Genomic DNA, 22,218 nt, shown 5'->3' with positions numbered 1-22,218 from the left:
TAGAGCTTGAGTTATTAAGGATGAAGTTAGCCTTTGAATATCACAAGTTGGAACTAGATGCTGAGCTTAAGAAAGAGGAGTTGGCACAGCAAGTGGAACTCAAAAATAGGGATCTTGAACTCAAAGACAAGGACACTGAATTTCAGCGAATCCAGCTAGAGAAAGCTTGAGTGGAGAATTCAGCGAAACCAGTTGAGAGTGTCAGGTCCCCAGCAGCCAAGTTTATGAAAGATTTGGTTGGTGTGTATGCGGAGGGTTCTGATATCCTCCAATGGATTGAAGCGTTTGAAATGGCTTGTGCAATTCACGATGTTGATAAGAGAGATTGGGCTAAGTGTTTGTTAAGCAGAGTGCCTCAAACTGGACCGTATTCTGAAACTGAGTGTGGAAGAAAGGGGTCAGAATGAGTGCATGAAGTCTGCCTTAATTGCCAAGTTTGGCAAGACGCCTACCCAATATCTTAAACGGTTCAGGGATTTTAAGAAACGAGAGAATGGGCCTCATTACACGGATGGCGGTAAGGATTTACCGGTACCGGTCAAATACCGGTACCGGTAAATCCTTACCGCCTTACTACGAGGTCCCTTTGCGGGTTGGGGGATTTAACGCCTGCTTTTTGCCGGCGTTAAAAACCAACCCACAAAGGGACCCAGGGAGCTAATTACGGTACCGCAATTTGCGGTACCGTAATTAGCGCCTTCCCCATTCCCATTGAGCCCTATGGGGCAAAAATGGGAATGGGGAAGGGCAATGGTGGAAGGGGGAATTACCGCCCCACCAACCTTGGAATGGGGCGGTAATTCCCCTTTCCGCCAAGGCGGTGCCGGTATTTTACCGGCATGAACCATGGCGCTAATAGCGCCATGGTTCTCCGCCATCCGTGTAATGAGGCCCAATGTGTCTTGGGTTGACTGGGTGAGTGCTGCGCACATGAACATGATGGGGTGGATTGATGGTTACAAAGTGAAAACGTTTGTTGAATTGTCTCACCTGAGCATTTTTCGGAAGCCTGTTCACCAGAGCTGCATCAGTATGTTGCTGACCAGAACATTTTGGACCCCTTTAAGCTGGCTAGGTTGGCTGACAAGTGGGTCTCCCACCGGGTGTCCCCTAAGAACTCCAGTGGGAAGGACAAGGACAAAGAAAAGGGGGCCTCTCAGAAAGCTGAGGAGTCCCAAAAGCAGTCACAGTCGGGTAAACCAAAACCTTCCTCTCCGAAGAACCAAAAACCTAGTGGGGATAAGTCTGTTGTGGGTGGGAGTAAGAATAGTGGTCCGCCTGCTGCAAAGCAGAGTCCCAGTGGTTCCAGTACCATACCCTGCACGCCTGGCACATGCTGGGATTGTGGGGCTCTGGATCACCGAAGGGGTGACCCCAAGTGTAAGGGTAAGGCACTTGGAGTCCAGGCTGTCAGCCTGACCTATCCCTACTCTGTACCTGAGGTGGAGGCCACCGTCCTCCCCTCCTCTACTGGAATCACCTTCGGTGCTCCCGTAGAGATTTCCTTAGTGTCCCTTGGGGCCTGGGACAGTACGCAGAAGTACTGGCGACTATCCCGCAAAACACTCTTAGGTTTTTGAGAAGTGTCCTCTTGAATGGCCAGCCTTCTACTGGTTTGAGAGACACTGGGGCAAGCATGACAGTGGTGGACAGGACCCTGCTCAAGCCAGAGGACTATGTAGGTGCTCCTCTGAGAACCACCAGGTTAGCTGGTGGGCCTCCCAAATTATCGCCTGTAGCCTTAGTCAACATTACGATTGGAGACAAGACAGCAACGCTTTCAGTCCTGGATCAGGACAACGTGCCTGCGAACATTTTGTTGGGAAACGATTTGGTTGAATTGGGGATGATCACGGATGGTCTACCCATGGCTGCTGTGGCAGTCACCTGATCGCAGGTCACACAGGGTCTGGCTGCGAGCCCGGTACCCTTGCCAACGGGGAAACCCAAGGCACAAAAGAAACAGAGGAGTAACAAGGCCGTCTCTGTGGAGGGAGCCCCTGCTCTTTCCGCTGTTCCGACAGCACCCATTGGGATCCATGCTCCGGACGGGCTGGGTCCAGTGGTAAATCCCGTCTCGACTCCTGTGAGAGAAGAGCCTGAAGACTTTCCTGTGGGAGAGGCTCTTTACCCGCAGGATCAACCCGACCTTCAATGCTTGTTGGCTGAAGGGGGATCCTCCCGGGCGGACTTCTGTAAGGGACAGAGAGAGTGCCACTCTCTCGAGGGTCTGAGGACACAGGCCCTGTCCCAGGCACAAGGAGAAGTGCCTAGGACATTTCGGATTTATTGGGAAGGTGAGCTCCTTGTTAGTGAGCCCACTAAGCCTGAACCTGGTGCCCTCAAGAAGCTGGTGGTACCCCAGGTTTACCGGCCCTTCCTGCTGCAGTTGGCACATGAGGTGCCCTTGGCTGGTCATCTTGGTACCAAGAAGACTAAGCAGAGGCTCTCTGCCCATTTCTACTGGCCACGGATGGGAGCATAAGTGGAGTCCCACTGCAGGACCTGCCCAACTTGTCAGTTGTCTGGCAAGACTGGAGGCAGAGTCATCACCCTTCTGCAACCATTGGCAGTGGTTGGCACACCATTTGAGAGAGTGGGCATCGACATCGTCAGTCCGCTTGACGCTCCCACGTCGGGTGGACATCGGTTCATCCTAGTCTTGGTGGATCATGCCACCAGGTACCCTGAGGCTATACCCATTCGGACGGTTACGGCCAAGGTGGTTGCTAGGGCTCTCCTGGGCATTTTCACCCATGTTGGATTCCCTAAGGAGGTTGTCTCTGATAGAGGATCCAACTTCCCCGTCAACGAGCACCGCTAGGAACGATGCGGCCACTTCACCGTCATAGCTCGACCTGTTCTCCGTCAGACGTTCGACGACCCGGGACTCCTGCCTGAAAGGGAGGACACTCAAGAAGAGTTGTCTATTTCCCCGACGAGGAACGCTACAACGCCAGGTACTTTGGGGTTGCAGAACTATTGGAAAGTCTAAGTGTGAACAATATATGGACTGGGCTTGTATCTTTCTTCTACAGGTTGCCCAGGTGGGGGGATCTCCACACAGAACTGTGTCTAGTGGTACGGGGCCAGTATTCTGACTATTGTTCAACCATCTTGCTTTCCTTCCTCTCTCTACTGCTGGTTTCCTCTTTATTTTGATCTGTGTGTCATTCTGACCGTATGCACTTTAAGGAGATCTAATAACGTTAGTGGTACCACTTTAGAATTGTATATATTTACCATTGTTGATTTTCGGAGTACAAAGTGAGTTATCATAATTGTGTATATGACCTTAAATATGAATTATATAAAGACTGTGTTGTAACCGATACAGTGTGTGGACATTCCTTTGTGGGTGCTTGGGACTACACTGTACTTAAGAACCAGCTTGCATCACCTCCTGAGAAGCTAGGCCTTGATTGCTCGACCACGATACCAATAATAGAGAATCTTGGCAGGGGTCTCTGTGCCTCCCCTCTACCATATAGAGAGCAGATGTGCAGACCCCCCCTCCGGTCTTTACAGCTGGTGGCAGCGGTGGGATGCCTATGGTTTTAAGACTCAGTGTATAACCGTGCCACTTACGAAGGATATCTGCACTTTGTTAAATTAAGGTTTAGTCGTGTACAAGATAACTGCATTACAAGCAATGGAATCTATTGCGAATGGTAAATTGACTCGGATGAGCTTAGAGGCTCTCCTGAGTGCTTGTGAAGCCAGGGAATTAGACTTTGTGGATAAGTCTAGGGCTGAGCTGATAGCTGCCCTGGTGGACTACCAGATCGATTGTGAAACTCTTGACGTGGGGGATGCAACCAATGAGAACTCTACCCCGGGGGTTGTCGCCGAAACTGATTCTGGGAATGCCACCATTCCTGCTGCCTCTGTTCCGAACCCCAGCAATTCTTTAGAGCTTGAGTTATTAAGGATGAAGTTAGCCTTTGAATATCACAAGTTGGAACTAGATGCTGAGCTTAAGAAAGAGGAGTTGGCACAGCAAGTGGAACTCAAAAATAGGGATCTTGAACTCAAAGACAAGGACACTGAATTTCAGCGAATCCAGCTAGAGAAAGCTTGAGTGGAGATTTCAGCGAAACCAGTTGAGAGTGTCAGGTCCCCAGCAGCCAAGTTTATGAAAGATTTGGTTGGTGTGTATGCGGAGGGTTCTGATATCCTCCAATGGATTGAAGCGTTTGAAATGGCTTGTGCAATTCACGATGTTGATAAGAGAGATTGGGCTAAGTGTTTGTTAAGCAGAGTGCCTCAAACTGGACCGTATTCTGAAACTGAGTGTGGAAGAAAGGGGTCAGAATGAGTGCATGAAGTCTGCCTTAATTGCCAAGTTTGGCAAGACGCCTACCCAATATCTTAAACGGTTCAGGGATTTTAAGAAACGAGAGAATGGGCCTCATTACACGGATGGCGGTAAGGATTTACCGGTACCGGTCAAATACCGGTACCGGTAAATCCTTACCGCCTTACTACGAGGTCCCTTTGCGGGTTGGGGGATTTAACGCCTGCTTTTTGCCGGCGTTAAAAACCAACCCACAAAGGGACCCAGGGAGCTAATTACGGTACCGCAATTTGCGGTACCGTAATTAGCGCCTTCCCCATTCCCATTGAGCCCTATGGGGCAAAAATGGGAATGGGGAAGGGCAATGGTGGAAGGGGGAATTACCGCCCCACCAACCTTGGAATGGGGCGGTAATTCCCCTTTCCGCCAAGGCGGTGCCGGTATTTTACCGGCATGAACCATGGCGCTAATAGCGCCATGGTTCTCCGCCATCCGTGTAATGAGGCCCAATGTGTCTTGGGTTGACTGGGTGAGTGCTGCGCACATGAACATGATGGGGTGGATTGATGGTTACAAAGTGAAAACGTTTGTTGAATTGTCTCACCTGAGCATTTTTCGGAAGCCTGTTCACCAGAGCTGCATCAGTATGTTGCTGACCAGAACATTTTGGACCCCTTTAAGCTGGCTAGGTTGGCTGACAAGTGGGTCTCCCACCGGGTGTCCCCTAAGAACTCCAGTGGGAAGGACAAGGACAAAGAAAAGGGGGCCTCTCAGAAAGCTGAGGAGTCCCAAAAGCAGTCACAGTCGGGTAAACCAAAACCTTCCTCTCCGAAGAACCAAAAACCTAGTGGGGATAAGTCTGTTGTGGGTGGGAGTAAGAATAGTGGTCCGCCTGCTGCAAAGCAGAGTCCCAGTGGTTCCAGTACCATACCCTGCACGCCTGGCACATGCTGGGATTGTGGGGCTCTGGATCACCGAAGGGGTGACCCCAAGTGTAAGGGTAAGGCACTTGGAGTCCAGGCTGTCAGCCTGACCTATCCCTACTCTGTACCTGAGGTGGAGGCCACCGTCCTCCCCTCCTCTACTGGAATCACCTTCGGTGCTCCCGTAGAGATTTCCTTAGTGTCCCTTGGGGCCTGGGACAGTACGCAGAAGTACTGGCGACTATCCCGCAAAACACTCTTAGGTTTTTGAGAAGTGTCCTCTTGAATGGCCAGCCTTCTACTGGTTTGAGAGACACTGGGGCAAGCATGACAGTGGTGGACAGGACCCTGCTCAAGCCAGAGGACTATGTAGGTGCTCCTCTGAGAACCACCAGGTTAGCTGGTGGGCCTCCCAAATTATCGCCTGTAGCCTTAGTCAACATTACGATTGGAGACAAGACAGCAACGCTTTCAGTCCTGGATCAGGACAACGTGCCTGCGAACATTTTGTTGGGAAACGATTTGGTTGAATTGGGGATGATCACGGATGGTCTACCCATGGCTGCTGTGGCAGTCACCTGATCGCAGGTCACACAGGGTCTGGCTGCGAGCCCGGTACCCTTGCCAACGGGGAAACCCAAGGCACAAAAGAAACAGAGGAGTAACAAGGCCGTCTCTGTGGAGGGAGCCCCTGCTCTTTCCGCTGTTCCGACAGCACCCATTGGGATCCATGCTCCGGACGGGCTGGGTCCAGTGGTAAATCCCGTCTCGACTCCTGTGAGAGAAGAGCCTGAAGACTTTCCTGTGGGAGAGGCTCTTTACCCGCAGGATCAACCCGACCTTCAATGCTTGTTGGCTGAAGGGGGATCCTCCCGGGCGGACTTCTGTAAGGGACAGAGAGAGTGCCACTCTCTCGAGGGTCTGAGGACACAGGCCCTGTCCCAGGCACAAGGAGAAGTGCCTAGGACATTTCGGATTTATTGGGAAGGTGAGCTCCTTGTTAGTGAGCCCACTAAGCCTGAACCTGGTGCCCTCAAGAAGCTGGTGGTACCCCAGGTTTACCGGCCCTTCCTGCTGCAGTTGGCACATGAGGTGCCCTTGGCTGGTCATCTTGGTACCAAGAAGACTAAGCAGAGGCTCTCTGCCCATTTCTACTGGCCACGGATGGGAGCATAAGTGGAGTCCCACTGCAGGACCTGCCCAACTTGTCAGTTGTCTGGCAAGACTGGAGGCAGAGTCATCACCCTTCTGCAACCATTGGCAGTGGTTGGCACACCATTTGAGAGAGTGGGCATCGACATCGTCAGTCCGCTTGACGCTCCCACGTCGGGTGGACATCGGTTCATCCTAGTCTTGGTGGATCATGCCACCAGGTACCCTGAGGCTATACCCATTCGGACGGTTACGGCCAAGGTGGTTGCTAGGGCTCTCCTGGGCATTTTCACCCATGTTGGATTCCCTAAGGAGGTTGTCTCTGATAGAGGATCCAACTTCATGTCGAGTTACATGAAAACCACGTGGAAAGAATGCGGAGTAACTTACAAAGTCTCCACCTCTTACCACCCAGACCAACGGTTTGGTTGAGAGATTTAATAAAACTCTCAAAGGCATGCTGGGTGCTTTGGAAGAGCCCCTCAGGAAGAAGTGGGATCTTCTCCTGCCATGCATGCCGTTTGCTTACCGAGAGGTACCTCAAGAGGGTGTTGGTTTCAGCCCCTTTGAGTTACTCTTTGGGCACCCCGTGAGGGGGCCCCTCGCCTTGATCCGAGAAGGTTGGGAGGCCACCCCTCCAGGTCCCGCCAAGCAAGTGGGGGACTATGTGTTAGGCCTCAGACGGAGGATGACACAGATGATGGGTCAAGCAACAGCAAATCTTATGGCCAGCCAGGAATTGAATAAGTACTGGCAGCACTTTAAGCATCGCAAGTGGATTAGACTCCGGGATAGGAGGTCCTCTTGATGGAGCTTACCAAGCCTCGGGCTTTGGCAGATAAGTGGACTGGACCCTTCAGGATAATGTCCAAGATGGGCAAGGTCAATTATCTGGTTGACATGGGAGCCTCTGGGGTAGCCCCTCAGATATTCCATGTTAACAGGCTCAAGCCTTTCCACAGGCGGGCCGAAGTCTCATGTCTCTTGCTAGTTTCAGGGCAAGAAGAGGATGAGAGTGAGCCCCTTCCTGATTTGCTGCATAGCAACCCTCAGGATGGCTCAGTGGAGGGAGTACATCTCTCTCCCGATCTGACACCAGAGCAGCAGAAGGCCTGCAGGACTTTGCTCCGGCAGTACGCCTCTCTGTTCCCACTGACACCAGGCCTTACACCGTGGTGTAGGCACGAGATTGACACTGGTGACAGTGTGCCTGTCAAAAGCAGGTGCTACCGTATGTCAGATACCGTCAGGAACCACATCCAGGCTGAGGTCGGCAAGATGTTGGATCTGGGTGTTATTGAGCCCTCAACCAGTCCCTGGTCCAGTCCCGTGATCCTTGTCCCCAAGGCAAGTTCCCAGGCAGGTACCAAGGATTGGAGGTTCTGTGTGGACTACCGAGGAGTCAATGCCGTCACCAAAACTGACACGCACCCTTTGCCCCGGGCTGATGAGCTCGTGGACACCATAGGTGCTGCCAACTTTGTGCGCACCTTCGACCTTACCTCAGGCTATTGGCAAATAGCTCTGACGGACCATGCCAAGGAAAAGACGGCGCTCTCAACACCAGAGGGACTCAACCAGTTTAGAGTCATGCCTTTCGGGCTGAAGAACGCCCCTGCCGCTTTCCAGAGATTAGTCAACCATGCGCTCAGTGGGCTGGAAGCCTTTTGTGTGGCTTACTTAGACGACATTGCCATCTACAGTTCCACCTGGGAAGAGCATTTGACTCATCTGGATAAAGTGTTGCAGGCGTTAAAAATGGCTAACCTCACTATCAAGGCCACCAAGTGCCAGATAGCTCAGGGGAAAGTCACGTATCTTGGTCATGAGGTAGGAGGGGGTCGAAGCCAACCTCTCCCCAGTAAGGTACTGGATGTACAGGACTGGGAGACTCCCACTACTCAAACCCAGGTGAGAGCCTTTTTGGGCCTCACTGGGTATTATCGCAATTTCATGGCAGACTATGGAACCATAGCTGCACCCCTGACAGCGTTGACTTCGCCCAAACAACCTAGGAAGGTTAATTGGACCGAAGACTGTCAGAGGGCCTTTGATGGCTTGAAAGGAAGTCTGTGTCGGGCACCCGTGCTGTGTGCGCCTGATTACAGCAAGCCCTTTATCGTTCAAACTGACGCCTGCGACACCGGAATTGGATCTGTCTTGTCCCAGTTAGATGACAAAGGAAGAGAACATCCGATCATATTCATCAGTAGACAACTTAAGGGTAGGGAACATAGGTGGGCTACTGTTGAAAAGGAATGTTTTAGTATTGTTTTAGACCCTACCTTACCGGGTCTACCTTCAAGGTCCAAACCGATCATAAGCCCCTGAAGTGGCTTATGCAGATGAAGGGTGAGAACCCGAAACTGTTCAGGTGGTCCATTAGTCTGCAAGGACCAGACTTTACCATTGAGCACAGACCAGGGAAGAGTCACAATAATGCAGATGGCCTTTCCAGAAGGTATGTTGACCGTCTGGATGAGGGTGTCTATCCCGTGGGAGATTAGGCACCCTCCACCTCAGTCTGGGGGGGGCGACTGTGATGCTTGAAATGCATCGGAGGGACAGGGCCTCCGTATCCTTGTCCTTTACTGCTTTTTATCGTGTTGCCTGTCATGTTTTCCGCGCTGGGGTTCATGTGGATCTCCTGGCGGTGCAGCTCTCTCTCTTTTGGTTTGGTGAACAGACCCGTGGGATACCCTTATGGCACCCATGGGTAGGGTTGCAACCCTGTGCCCCTAGTGTATGTTTTTGGGCACCTGTGTGTGACCCACAGAGCAGGATACGGGCTGGTGGCAGCTCCATTCTGAAATGACTGGTGCCCTGAGCGTCCTCCATTTTGGGATGCCCAGGCCCTGTAATTGGGAATCGGTAGATTCCGGATGGAGACAAAATGGTCCCCATGGCCTCTTGCCTTCCATCACCTGTTACCTTGATCTTCCCGAACTCCCGGGAAGCCCTGCCTTTGTCCCTTCCCCCTGACTGGCTGTTGTGTGGAAGGTCCGTATATGGTACTGTGGGGATGTGCCGACCAGACTGGCTGGAGCCTTCTCAACTACCGTATGTTGTGGGTACACCTGTGGGTGGGACCTGGGTGAATGGAGTGTGTGACGAATATGCATTCTATGTTGTGGCTGTCTAGTATCTGGTGGTTGACACAATGGTTGAGACAGCCCTGCCCGAAACCGGTATGAATGCAGCTTGGAGTGTTGAATGGCTCAGTACTTGTCCCAATACACAAAACTTGTTGTGAGTGTCTGGAGAGAAGTGAATGTCCTGAATACCTCGTGTGCCTGATTGGCTGCCTGCCTGTATGAATGACCGTAGTCGTGATTGGATGCTTGAGTGTGACCCAGCGGAATGAATGGGAGGTCAACAGTATATCTGGGGACCTCTCACTGCTAGGAATCGTGTTCAGAAGCTGAAGTCCACTACGACGAATAACTGGAGTAACTGAAGCTTGATCCTGAAGCCCTGCTGGACGAGAAGAATTTCTGTTGCTCTCCTTCGCAATCTGAAAGCTGCTGTGCTTCAAGAATTGACCCTGAGAGGACCTGGTAAGGCGCCCTCTTCCCGAGCTACCGAGGGACCATCGTGCACAGCTGATCTTTGCCTAAACTCCCTGGTAGACAGACCTTCGACAGGCTGCCGACCCGATACGGGGAATGCTGCGGAACTCCAAGGAGAAGCGCCCAGACTGTTGTCCGCCACTGTCGCCGACCGCCGTCGCTGACTGGAGCCGCTGTGCTCCCGTTGCCAAAGAACTTCATTGATCCAAGGACGCTCTCGTCTGCATCGTCGCCTCTGTATCCTGCTGGAGAAGGCCTCACCGTCAACGTGCCGAGGTGCATCCACCGGTGGGTTTCCCGCCACCCAAAGACCACAGACCCTGATGACTCGACGCCCTTGCTGGGCCACAGTTCTTCAACTCTTTGTGGTCCAGAACTATCAACACCGAGGTGCCCCGCACCCCTCTTCCTTGCAGGACATTTACGCTTCCCCGTCAACGAGCACCGCTAGGAATGACGCGGCCACTTCACCGTCGTAGCTCGACCTGTTCTCCGTCAGACATTCGATGACCCGTGACTCCTGCCTGAAAGGGAGGACACTCAAGAAGGGTTGTCGATTTCCCCGATGCGGAATGCTACAATGCCAGGTACTTTGGGGTTGCAGAACTATTGGAAAGTCTAAGTGTGAACAATATATGGACTGGGCTTGTATCTTTCTTCTACAGGTTGCCCATGTGGGGGGATCTCCACACAGAACTGTGTTTAGTGGTACGGGGCCAGTATTCTGCCAATTGTTCAACCATCTTACTTTCCTTCCTCTCTCTACTTCTGGTTTCCTCTTTATTTTGATCTGTGTATCATTCTGACCGTATGCACTTTAAGGAAATCTAATAACGTTAGTGGTACCACTTTAGAATTGTACATATTTACCATTGTTGATTTTCGGAGTACAAAGTGAGTTATCGTGATTGTGTATATGACCTTAAATATTAATTATATAAAGACTGTGTTGAAACCGATACAGTGTGTGGACATTCCTTTGTGGGGGCTTGGGGACTACACTGTACTTAAGAACCAGCTCGCATCACCTCCTGAGAAGCTAGGCCTTGATTGCTTGACCACGATACCAATAATAGAGAATCTTGGCAGGGGTCTCTGTGCCTCCTCTCTACCATATAGAGAGCGGACGTGCAGACTCCCCTCCGGTCTTTACAACAGGCATCTTCCATCTCCCTTCAACTTACCCCCTCTCTTGCCACCCCTTCTTCCCTCATCCCCCCAGTGCTGGCACCCCACCCCTGTGCCCCCCCAAGTCATTTAAAGGGGGAAACTAGCTTCACTTAACTACCCTCAATTCCCACTTTGCTATCAAACACTCGTCGGACATCGGTCTCCTCCTTGAATACCTTGACCTTGATGTCCTCTGTCTTACTGAGACATGGTTCAAGGCCAGCTCCGTCACTGCTTTTGACACTCTTCTCCCTGAGGGCTACAAGAGGCTATCGAATCCCAGGCTCTCCCGGCCTTGCAGCGCAGTGGCTCTTATCTTCACTGAGTTGGTGCCTGCCTCCATCATCCCCACTCAAACCTACTCATCCTTTGAAAGCCTAGTCTGCAGGCTTTCTGTCTCGCCAACCCCCAAACTTATCTTCCTTGGGGACTTTAACATCCATCTTGACTCTCTGAATGTGGCTACTGCACTCTTTCGCGACCTCTCTTCCCCTCAGCATCCTTCCCTCTGGCCCAACCCACTCTGTGGGACACACCTTGGATGCTCTCATCTCAAGAGACACCACACACTCCAACCCTCTTACTACTCCACTGTCCTGGTCTGTCCACTCTCTCCTCTCTTCCCAACTTGACCTCCCCGGTCCCCAGACAATGCCCCCACCCACACTGCCAGTCTCCTCCTTCATTAGACCGATGAAGTGGCTGCCAGGCGCTGCTTTTGCCTCTTCCTTCATCCATCCCCGTCCCCTTCTTTGGACTCTCCTTCTGACTCTGTTCCAGCTAACCTCCATCTCTCTATCTCCAACACCCTGGACATCCTTGCCCCTGTCATGAAGCCTGCCTCGAAATGCAACTCCTGGTATTATTCTTACTTGGCAGCTCTGGAATGGAAGTGCAAAGCTGCAGAACAGAAGTGGCAGACATCTAGCTCATCCTCTGACAAACTGGCCTGCCACCTACTCCACAGGCAATATCGTCTCACCATCTGGTGTCTCGTGTCCAAGCCTGCATCTCTGAAGCCACCAAAAACACGGCTGAGCTCTTTAAAATCTGCAAGGAACCTGCTAATCCTACTGCAGTCTACTCCTCTCCTCCTCCCTCCCAGGCCCTCTTCACTGCACTGCCCACCCACTTCCCCTACAACACTCTGGACATTCAGTGCTCTCTGTCATTTGTTCCCACCCCCACCCCCTTCTCTTGCCTCCATTGACCACCATCTACCCCGCCATAGTCTTCTCCTTCTCTCCCATTGCACCAGACGAGATCTCTAGCGTGGTCCGCTCTATGAAAATCTCCTCCAAACAGGTGCCCCCCCACGCTCCTCCAGTACCATCAAGGACAACATTGCCTCTCTCGCCCCAGCCTTGGCAGACCTCTGCAAGCACTGCTTTGCCATTAGCTCCTTCCCACAACCCCTTAAGCAATCTCTTGTGCACACTCTCCTAAAAAGCCATCTGCTGACCCTTCTTGCCCGCCTAACTATCCCCCTATATCTGTCACCCCTTTTTTGGGAAAACTCATGGAGAAACTGGTCATCCCCCAACTGACCCACCACAACGAAAAGCCTGGCTGCCTCCTTGGCCACCAGTCCGGTTTCTGGGTATCCAGAGGCACAGAAACATTTCTCCTGAACACCCATGAAGACCTGCTCTCTAACCTGGAGTCTAACACTCCCTCCGTTCTGATCCGCCTCAATCTCTCTTTGCCTTTGACACAGTCAACCACTCCATCCTCATAAACCGTTGCCATGATATCCTAGGCATCACGGACAGGGCACTGCGGTAGCTGACCTCCTTCCTTTCAAACAGACCCTCTCAAGTGCAAATGGGTCCTTTTCTCTCCTCCACCTCACTCTCTACCTGTGGCGTCCCTCAGGGTTCCATCCTATCAGCATGGATTTTCAGCATCTACCTGGCCCCTCTGGCCCACTTGATCTCCACCATCTCCCCCCATTTTCAGTGTTATGCAGATGACACACAGACCTCCTTCAAGCTGCCTTCCTCTTCCTCCTCCCCCTCATCCCTCATACCTGACTGTCTGACTGCTATTCAGGCATGGTGCTCTACCAATGATCTCTGTACTAATGCCAGTGAGAGGGGGATCCTTCTCATTGGGACGCCTGCTCCTTGTTCCCCCTCTACTCTCTGGCCAGCCTCCTTGGGCCCCTTCCCTTCACCCACTTGTGAGACAAAAAACTGTGGGCCTCATTACACGGATGGCGCTAGGGGATTACCAGCACTGGTAAGGGCACCGATGCCGGTAATCCCTTAGCGCCATACTAGGAGGTCCCTCAGTGGGTCCCGTCCTTAACCTGTGGCCAGACCACACGTTAAGGAAGGGACCCGGTGAGGGACTTCACTGTACCATTATTTGCTCCTTCCCCATTCCCATTGAGCCCTATGGGGGCTCAAATGGGAATGGGAAAGGGCCTTGGTGAATGGGGAATTACCGCCCCGCAAACCTTGGAATGGGGCGGTAATTCCCCCATTCACCAAGGCGGAATCGGTAAAATACCAGCGGCAATCATGGCGCTAATAGCGCCATGGTTACCGCCGTCTGTGTAATGAGGCCCTGTGGGATCATCTTTGACTCCTCTCTCTCGTTCTCTTCACACATCATGGACCTTGACAAGAAGTCCAACTTTCAGCTCCACCTCCTCAGGGGCATTCTATCTCTACGTCTCCAGAGCCCTGGTTCTATCTAGGCTGGACGACTGCAACAGCCTCTTCCTCAATCTGCCAATCTGCCTCTTTCCTCCCTTGGCCCCCTTCAACTAATCCAGTATAGGACTGCCAGACTTATCCTTGGCCTCAAGCCCAGAGACCGCATCTCTCCAGCGCTAAAATCTCTCCACTGGCTCCTGGTGACTGCAAGGATCCAATTCAAGACGCTTTGCATCATCCACAAGGTGGTCTGGGGCCTGGGACCTCTATACATCCAGCTTTCCCTCCCTAAATACCTCCCTGCCAGAGTCCTTCAGTCCTCTGGCTCCAACTCTGCAGGTCAAAGGCTTCTCCAAGCAGAGAGTGGGAGGTAGACTCCTTTCCTCGGCTGGCTCCTCCCTCTGGAACGACCTCCCTGTCCACCTCACACTTGAGCCATGTAAGGGATTTCAATCAGGCACACACCCAAGTCTCGCCTAGCATGTAGTGCGCAAATGAAACCCTTATTTTATTTTTGTCTATAAGTTCAATATTCTGAATGATACCACTCATATCACACCCTTCTCAAAATACCTCCCAGGTCACACTGGACCAGGAATCAGGCTAGTGTGTAAAGGTAAATATTTATTTATTTATTTTAATATTCAAATCACACATAGGTTTACTATATATATATATATATATATATATATATATATATATATATATATATATATATATATATATATGGGGCAGTAATCACCCAAAGGGTGACAATACAATTCAGAAATAAGCAAAGCAATTGAATTCACTTATAATGAGGCAAAATAGAAACACAAGAAAAACAACAGTTTTGTTTTGCGCACAGATAGCGTTTAGGTTAATGTTCCCCCTGCAAAGTTTTGTTTAAATACAAATGAGCAGTCCTACACCAATGTGAGTAACCAGCAAGTATTCAGGAGTAAAATACAATGGGCCTCATCACGACTTGGGCGTTACCGCCGGCGGCATTACTGCCGGAGGTATTATCCCTACCGCCGAACTCCCCGGCGCTAATAGCGCCGGATCACGAGTTCGGCGGTAATGTAATTCCCCATTCCCCATTGAGCCCATTCGGGAATGCCCCATTCCCCATTGGGCTCAATGGGGAAAATTCGTGCTCTTACCGCCGACGGATTTCCCGCCGACGGTAATAGCGCACATTTTCAGCAGATTTCCCCCCAGCCAAGAGCTGGGGTGAAATCCGCCGAAGTCCTGATTTGGCGGACCCTTAAATCCGGCGGTAATAGCGCGACCGTCGGATTTAAGGGTTACCGCCAAAGTCGTGATGAGGCCCAATGTCTAGAGTTATAGGCAATCTTCCCTCCCTAAACAAGAGAGGAAAACCATTTTGGCAAATGACACTTTTAAACTGGCAGATGAAAAATTGCTTTGTAAAATACTGCAAAAGGTGCAAAATGCTTAAATGGTTAGCAATTCTAAGGAAAGCAACACTAATCAGGTCCTAACATACATGAGCTATAATATAAACAACACACACTTCAGATCAGGATGGGATGGAAACAGCACTTTGAAATGGGGAAATGACACGTGTAAACTTGTGAATTTTGCAAATTTGCAGCAAACTTTTACTATGCGATATTGAAGAAAACCGGGTCAAATACGAATCAGAGTTAAATCCCTTCAAGTTTGGGATGTTTGCAATTGGGTCAGGCTAGCATTAATTTAGCAATGCTAGAGTCTGGATTCTGCAAAGAAATCTGGATCTTTCAAAGAATTCTGGAGTCAGCTACAAGTTGAAGAGTTCTGGAACAAGGTGCTGCGCGAACATCTGGATGGGTTCTGGAAGCAGTGTGTTCTGGAAGCAGTGTGTGTATGTATCTGGAAGCTGTCTTTCTATGTGTATTGAAACTCCTATATTTATCCATTACAAGGTTTATGGCATGGGCAGAACTTCAAAACACATCCCCATGGTTGTGAGTGGCTACAGGCATGTGTTTTGTTTTGGTTGGCAGCCTGAACAGAGCTGTCATTTTATGGCAGGATTTAGGAACTCCCACCTGGATTTTTACCCAAATCATACTTTCAAATTAGACACATAGGGACTCATTACATGGTAGGGGGTAAACCATGGTGCTATTAGCACCATTTTTGCCGCTGGTACCATACCGGTACCACCATGGAGGAAAGGGGAATTACCACCCTATTCCAAGGTTGGCTGGGTAGTATTTCCCCCTTTCTCCATGGCCCTTCCCCATTCCCATTTTTGCCCCATAGGGCTCAATGGGAATGGGAAGGGGCTAATTACAGTACCGCAAATTGCGGCACCGTAATTAGCACCAAGGTCCCTTTGCGGGTCCCAACTTTAACGGCTGGTCTACACCAGCCGTTAAGGTCGGGTTCGGCAAAGGGACCTCGTAGTAAGGCGGTAAGAGTTTACCGGTACCGGTGCCCTTACCGGTAACGGTAAACCCTTACCGCCTACCGTGTAATGAGGCCCATATACTTCATATTTGATTGTCTACATTTACATTCACTTCCCATTTTTGTGAGAGCTGTATTGGTTATTCTATGGATTTTTATCAATTTTACCCATAACACTTTGGATTAATCATTTCTAATTTGATACATCGCTGGGCGCTCATCAGTGGATCCTGTATATACTATTGTAGGTTTGCAACAATAATAGTTTTGCCACAATCAGACATTTTTCATAACTTTGGTTCCTGAAATGGTATGAGTTTCCTCAATGTCTTCAAATCACAAGGCTGAAACTAGTTTAGTGTCTACCAAGTTTCAGATTTAGCCCTTTTTAGGTTGCTCAGTTAAAGAGTTTTAAAATGTAATGAAAAATAAAGATTTCACACCAAAGTCCTCCTGTGTAACCTCCACTTTTCAGGCAGCAGCTGTCCAGTCCTTTGAAGTTCACTGAGAAACCTCCTCCACATCCTGCCCCTCCTTGTAGAGGTCAATGCTCAACCTGTCCTTTGTTCTTTGGTCAGCCAGCAGACGAATGTGTAATGCGGCCCCATTGTGTTGTTTGCTGGCATTATGCGGGAACCATTAACAGCCATTAGCCTTCCTGTTCTCAAGGAAGTGTCAAGCAGAGATATCAGTTTTCCCAGGCCAGGCTGTCAGATCAGAATTAAATAGTGGATTGGCCCCAGACTGGGCTCCTTGACATTAAAGTCTTTTCATTTCAAATAAAAAATATAAGCACACTTTATAAAGGATTTAAACATTTTAAAAGAATTAACCCTTCACAAACATGCTTGAAATAGTGGATTTTGCAATTTTTCAGGAAAAAGAAAATACATTTAAACTGGGTTTGACAGTCAATTTCCTTAGGCAGCTGTCAGACAGTGATGCCTGGATTCCTCTGACTGGCTGGAGAATGCATGGTTTCAGCACACTTTCCTTTCCATAATTCTCTGGGAAAGAAACAGAAGTTTTAAGGGCATTTTCGGATTAGGCCCTTCTGTGGCCTTGTTTCAGCTGATAGATGACAGATGACAGCAGTGATTCCTGTTTTTACACCACTTTGCCTGTGTATGTGGCAGGGCATGCAGCTCTTTTGGTGGTTTATGAACTCTGTGTAATTTTGCAGATTTAGTGCACACAGGGGTTATTGCCTCTATTTTTGGCAGTTTTCTTTCCCCATTTGCAAAGGGGTGCAGAGCGGCGCAGTGGCGTGGATAAAAATACTCCACAGCCGGGCCTTAAAAAGTTCCAGAAACTACTCAAGACTTTCCTTTTCTCCTCTTCCTTCCCTCTACCCCTCCCGTTCTAACATTCCCTCTGCTGCTGCGACTGGTGCCTGTTCGATTCAGAGTCACACAGGGGCCAGACTACCCCCTTACAAGTCCCCCCATCATCCCTTGCAAGTGCTTGCCCTCGGGCTCCCATCCCAGGAAGAGCCCTAAACTGGCCCCCTCTGTCCAATGCACTCATCCTCCCCTCCAACCTCTTTTGCCTTCACACTTGCCCCCTTGCTCCACCCTGCATGTGCCCACCCCACCTCCCCTTGGGACCCTACTCCTGCACTTCTCTCTCTACCCCCTCCTCCTGCACCTACCCCCTTGTCTTGCACTTGCACAATAGAATTGTCTGAAGGCCAATATAACTGTTTGTTGTACTACTTCTTTCCCATGCCCCCCCCACCTTTTCTTGTGGCGCCTGGAAACACTTGTGTATAGGTGCCATACAAATATCCAATAAAAAAAAGACTTGGGGCCTCATTATGACCCTGGCGGAACGGGTTAAACGGCGCCATAAGAGGTGACGGCGCCATTCAACCCGTTCCGCCACATTACGAGGTCCCCTCGCGGGACACGGTGCGCACGCCTGGGAAAACCAGGTGTGCTTACCGGGTCCCGCGAGGGGAAGAAGGAGCAAACAACGGGCCATCTCGTAATGGCCCGTTGTTTACTCCCTCTCCCATTGCCATTCAGCCCTATGGGGGCTGAAATGGGAATGGGGAAGGACCGTGTCCGGGTCCTTGAGGGAGGAATTACCGGGCCATCCGAACTCGGAATGGCCTGGTAAATCCTCATTCCGAGGACCCGGACACGATCTCGGCGGCAGCCATGCCGCCAATAGCGGCATGGCTACTGGCTGGACTCGTAATGAGGGCCTCTGTCTTACTGACAAAAAACAGCTAAATCGTCACACTCAATTAATTACAGTGGCGGTATGGCGAGTGGATCTCTTTTCCAAAGGTGGTGTGGGTGTGGTTCCACCCTGGAGGTATGGTCCCACAAGCACCAGCTCTTGGGCAGGCAGCAACCAGGAGCGGACAGCTTGGGCATGTCGTGGATCCTCATAATGGTGCCCAAATGCCTCTGGAAGAGCCTGGCTGCACGAGTATGTGAGAATGATCCCTAATGTAGTTCGATGAACATCCATTGACTCCAGCATGGTCTCTAAAGTCATCCTTTTAGATCAGGGCAGCGAGTGCCGCTGGTGATGTCAGAGGCTGTGGAGGCCACGTCTGTAGATTCGGAAGCAGTGTCTGATAAACCTCCTTCTTGCTGGTGTGGGTTTGGACGTCGCCTGCGGATTCAGCAGGACCTAGGGCAGCGTCATCAGAAGAATGCGCACAGTGGTCCGTTGTGCCGGAGCAGCGACCTCCTTGTTGCCAATTGTGTGCTGTGGTGTGCTAGCAGCGTGGTACTGCATAGAGACAATATCCATACATGCCAACCCTCCCAATTTCAGTGGGAGACGCCTGATTTTTCTCGCCCAAAAAATTGGCAGTTTTTTGCTGTTTCCTTCTTAAAATAGTATGAACCCCAATTCAACCCAATGGGAAAAATCACTTCTCCCGATTTCTGTTACGAAATTGTTGCAGGCTACTGTGCCTTAAAGCAGAGCCCGTACACAAGGCGGGAAGAGGGAGGAGGAGAAAGGGGTGGGGAGCACGGGAACGGCAATCGGTGTATGTACTACGAGGAAGGAGGTAATAAAAGGAAGGAGTTCCTCGACTTCGGTGTCGCGTCCTTTTATTGTGAAGAAGTTTAACAGACATCTCTCTCCCAGCTGTGGCAAAATGGTGACCTGTATGAATATCAGACGCAACAATATTGAACGTTTCACTCCTACAGGGGATACTTGTGTAGCTCCTGCATGAATAAACAGCCCCTGTTGAAGGGCTGAGTAGATGCTCTCAGTGGAATTCTCCAGTACGTTTTGGGGAATGTACCAGGTTTGAAAAGGTTTCAGCATACTTACCAACCCTAGAGATTTAAGCAGTAGGCTACTGCTTTTTAAGCAGTCCTAATGCCTACAGATTTCAGTGACAGATCCTACTGCTTTTTACAGCGGCAAGTAATTTATGTGACTCTAAGGCAGGCTCCAGGACAGAGCATGAAACACATTAATTAGTCTGTCTGTACAGTGGGCTGGTAGGTGAATACTTTGATTTGGCTCAGACCAATCCACTGACCTGACAGCTACGCGACTCTGTCCTGCACTCTTGCCGGGACAACCCTTAGGTGAACCACCAGTGAAGGCAAGTGGCAGAGTGTTACACCATCACACAGCATCTGCCTATCAGACTGGGGGAGTATCAGTCGCCGAATCCAAGTGATTAGACCTAATGTCAAATTATCGAAAATGAAATGACCGAAAACAAAGTGTTTGAATGACCAAAAGTTCAAACACTTTGTTTTCGGTCATTTCAGACCCGATAATTCCGAAAAACACACACACACACACACACACACACACACACACACACACACACACACACACACACCATACCCATAACACCCCCACCCCACCCCATCCACACCCTCAGCACACCCCCACCCACACCACCAACATAAACAAACCCCACTTACCTTCTTCTTCACGCTGGGTCCTGCAGCTCCAGTTCCCTTTCACTTCTGTGAAAGGGAACCAGCGCTGCAGGGTCCTTTTCTTTTTTTTTTTTTAACACGGATGGCTGCGGGTGTGTGTGTCCCCCGCAGCCCCCGCTCACTATACCATAAAGTATAGTGAGCGGGGAAATGCGGGGGACACCCCCGCAGCCCCCGTTTTTTTTTTTTACACGGAAGGTTGCGGGGGTGTCCCCCGCAGCCCCCGCTCACTATACCATAGAGTATAGTGAGCGGGGGAATGCGGGGGACGCCCCCGTTTTTTTTTTTAATGCTACCACAAAAGGATCGAACTTTTGGTGTTCGATCCTTTGGTGGCAGCATTTTTAGAGCTTTTGGTCGTTTCGACCTTTTATTTTCGGTCATTTCGACCTAAACCTCAGTCGCCATGTCAGACAGCCATGATAGGAGGACACTAAAGACTGCATACATAGGCAGACCAAGTGCTAGTACTAGGACGATCCATCATCAGCACATTGTCCCCAGACCATACCCATGCTCCAACAGGCCCATGTCACAATAGATAGCAAGAGAATAGGGAGCACCCAACCTCAGCTCCTACACCAGAGGAAGAGAAATAGACATACCCTATCACATTATATAATGCTCATTAGTACCCGGCGAGAGTCAAGCAGAATGCAACACGCATTCTGATTGGCTCTCGCTGGGTCATTACCCGGCCAAGAATCCCTCGATTCTCAGCCGGGATTCCAGCTGCCTTGTCCACGGCGGGGGGCGTGGCAGCCCCTCAGCCAATGAGGAGGCTCGAAGTGGGGCCATCCCCGCTCCGAGCCTGCCCGCGGCTGAGAAGCTGCCTTTGCCCCCGCTGGGCTCTTTTTTTTTCTCCCACCTCCCTGCCCTCCCCACCCCACTTAGCTTCTGCCTCCTTTGTCCACGGTGGGTGGTGTGGCAGCCTCCAGCCGTGTGGTGGCTCGAAGCGAGGCCATCCCCGCTCCGCGCCTCCACACAGCTGGAGGCTACCATCGCCCCCCGGCGGGGATTCTGGTGGGTCTTCTTTTTTCTTTTTTTCTTTCTTTTCCCTCTCCCAGCTCGACACACACCCCCACCCCCACTTACCTTCTTCTCTGTCGTCTTTCGGGAGCGGACGTGCTGGGAACACTTCTGTTCCCAGCGTGTCTGCTCCCGATTGCCGATTGCCGCCATGGAAAGGGAAAACAGACTCTGTTTTCCCTTTCCCGGTGGCCATTTTCTGCCTTTAGTGCCCCAGTCACGCAGATCTTGCGGGCCGGGGGTACTAATAGCAATATGCCTTGTGGCGGGGGCATTACCTTACTCAGTAATGCCCCCGCTGTTCGGGACATATTGCTTAATAAGGATACAACTGGGAGTGCGCAGCGCCATCACACACCACAGTCAGACGTCCATTAAAGGAAATCAGAACCAACCCCACCCACATGAATAAAACGCAAATGGAAGAAGTCGTATTTGAACCAGGACCCAGACCCCACTAACCGAACTTTCTAATCTCTGCATACCAAACCCACCCAAAACCTCACACAACCATATCTCGCCCACCAAACCGCACATACTTTACCACACTGCACCAACAACAAATAAACAACACATAAACAGCACCTACAACACTCAAGTTCTTGCACGGTCTGATACTCTTACCAAAAGCTCAGTGCACGGTGTATACTGAACTGAAGCCGCCAACAGCACACCACTTTTCCCACTCTCCTACTCCCCCTCCACCCAACTAACCGTACCCGCCCTCATTCTTGTTTACAGATCCGCCACAGCACCCGGGGACAAATTCCGTTGGTGACGGTGCGCTAACATTGACATTAACATAACATTAACATGTCATTCAGTGTTCAACTTGCAATAAGCTCTGTGTGATTAACTTCTGTGAAGTAAGGTAGTTGAATTTGGTGTTAAGTTACCATTCAGAATAATACACGAACATTTGAGTATCTTTCATTGTTGTGCTGTTTGATGGGTAGTGTCTTTTAGAGTGCTCCAGTGGTGCCAACAATGTGTTTTGCATTTTCCTATAATGTCATTGTTATGGGAATTATTATTTTTGAAACTTGACAAATCCTACATCTTTTTGGTCACATAATG

Source organism: Ambystoma mexicanum, chromosome 3q (assembly GCF_040938575.1).
Source record: "Ambystoma mexicanum isolate Mex_15411 chromosome 3q, UKY_AmexF1_1, whole genome shotgun sequence".
In the NCBI taxonomy this organism is placed as follows: Eukaryota; Metazoa; Chordata; class Amphibia; order Caudata; family Ambystomatidae; genus Ambystoma; species Ambystoma mexicanum.
This window is presented reverse-complemented; position numbering follows the sequence as displayed.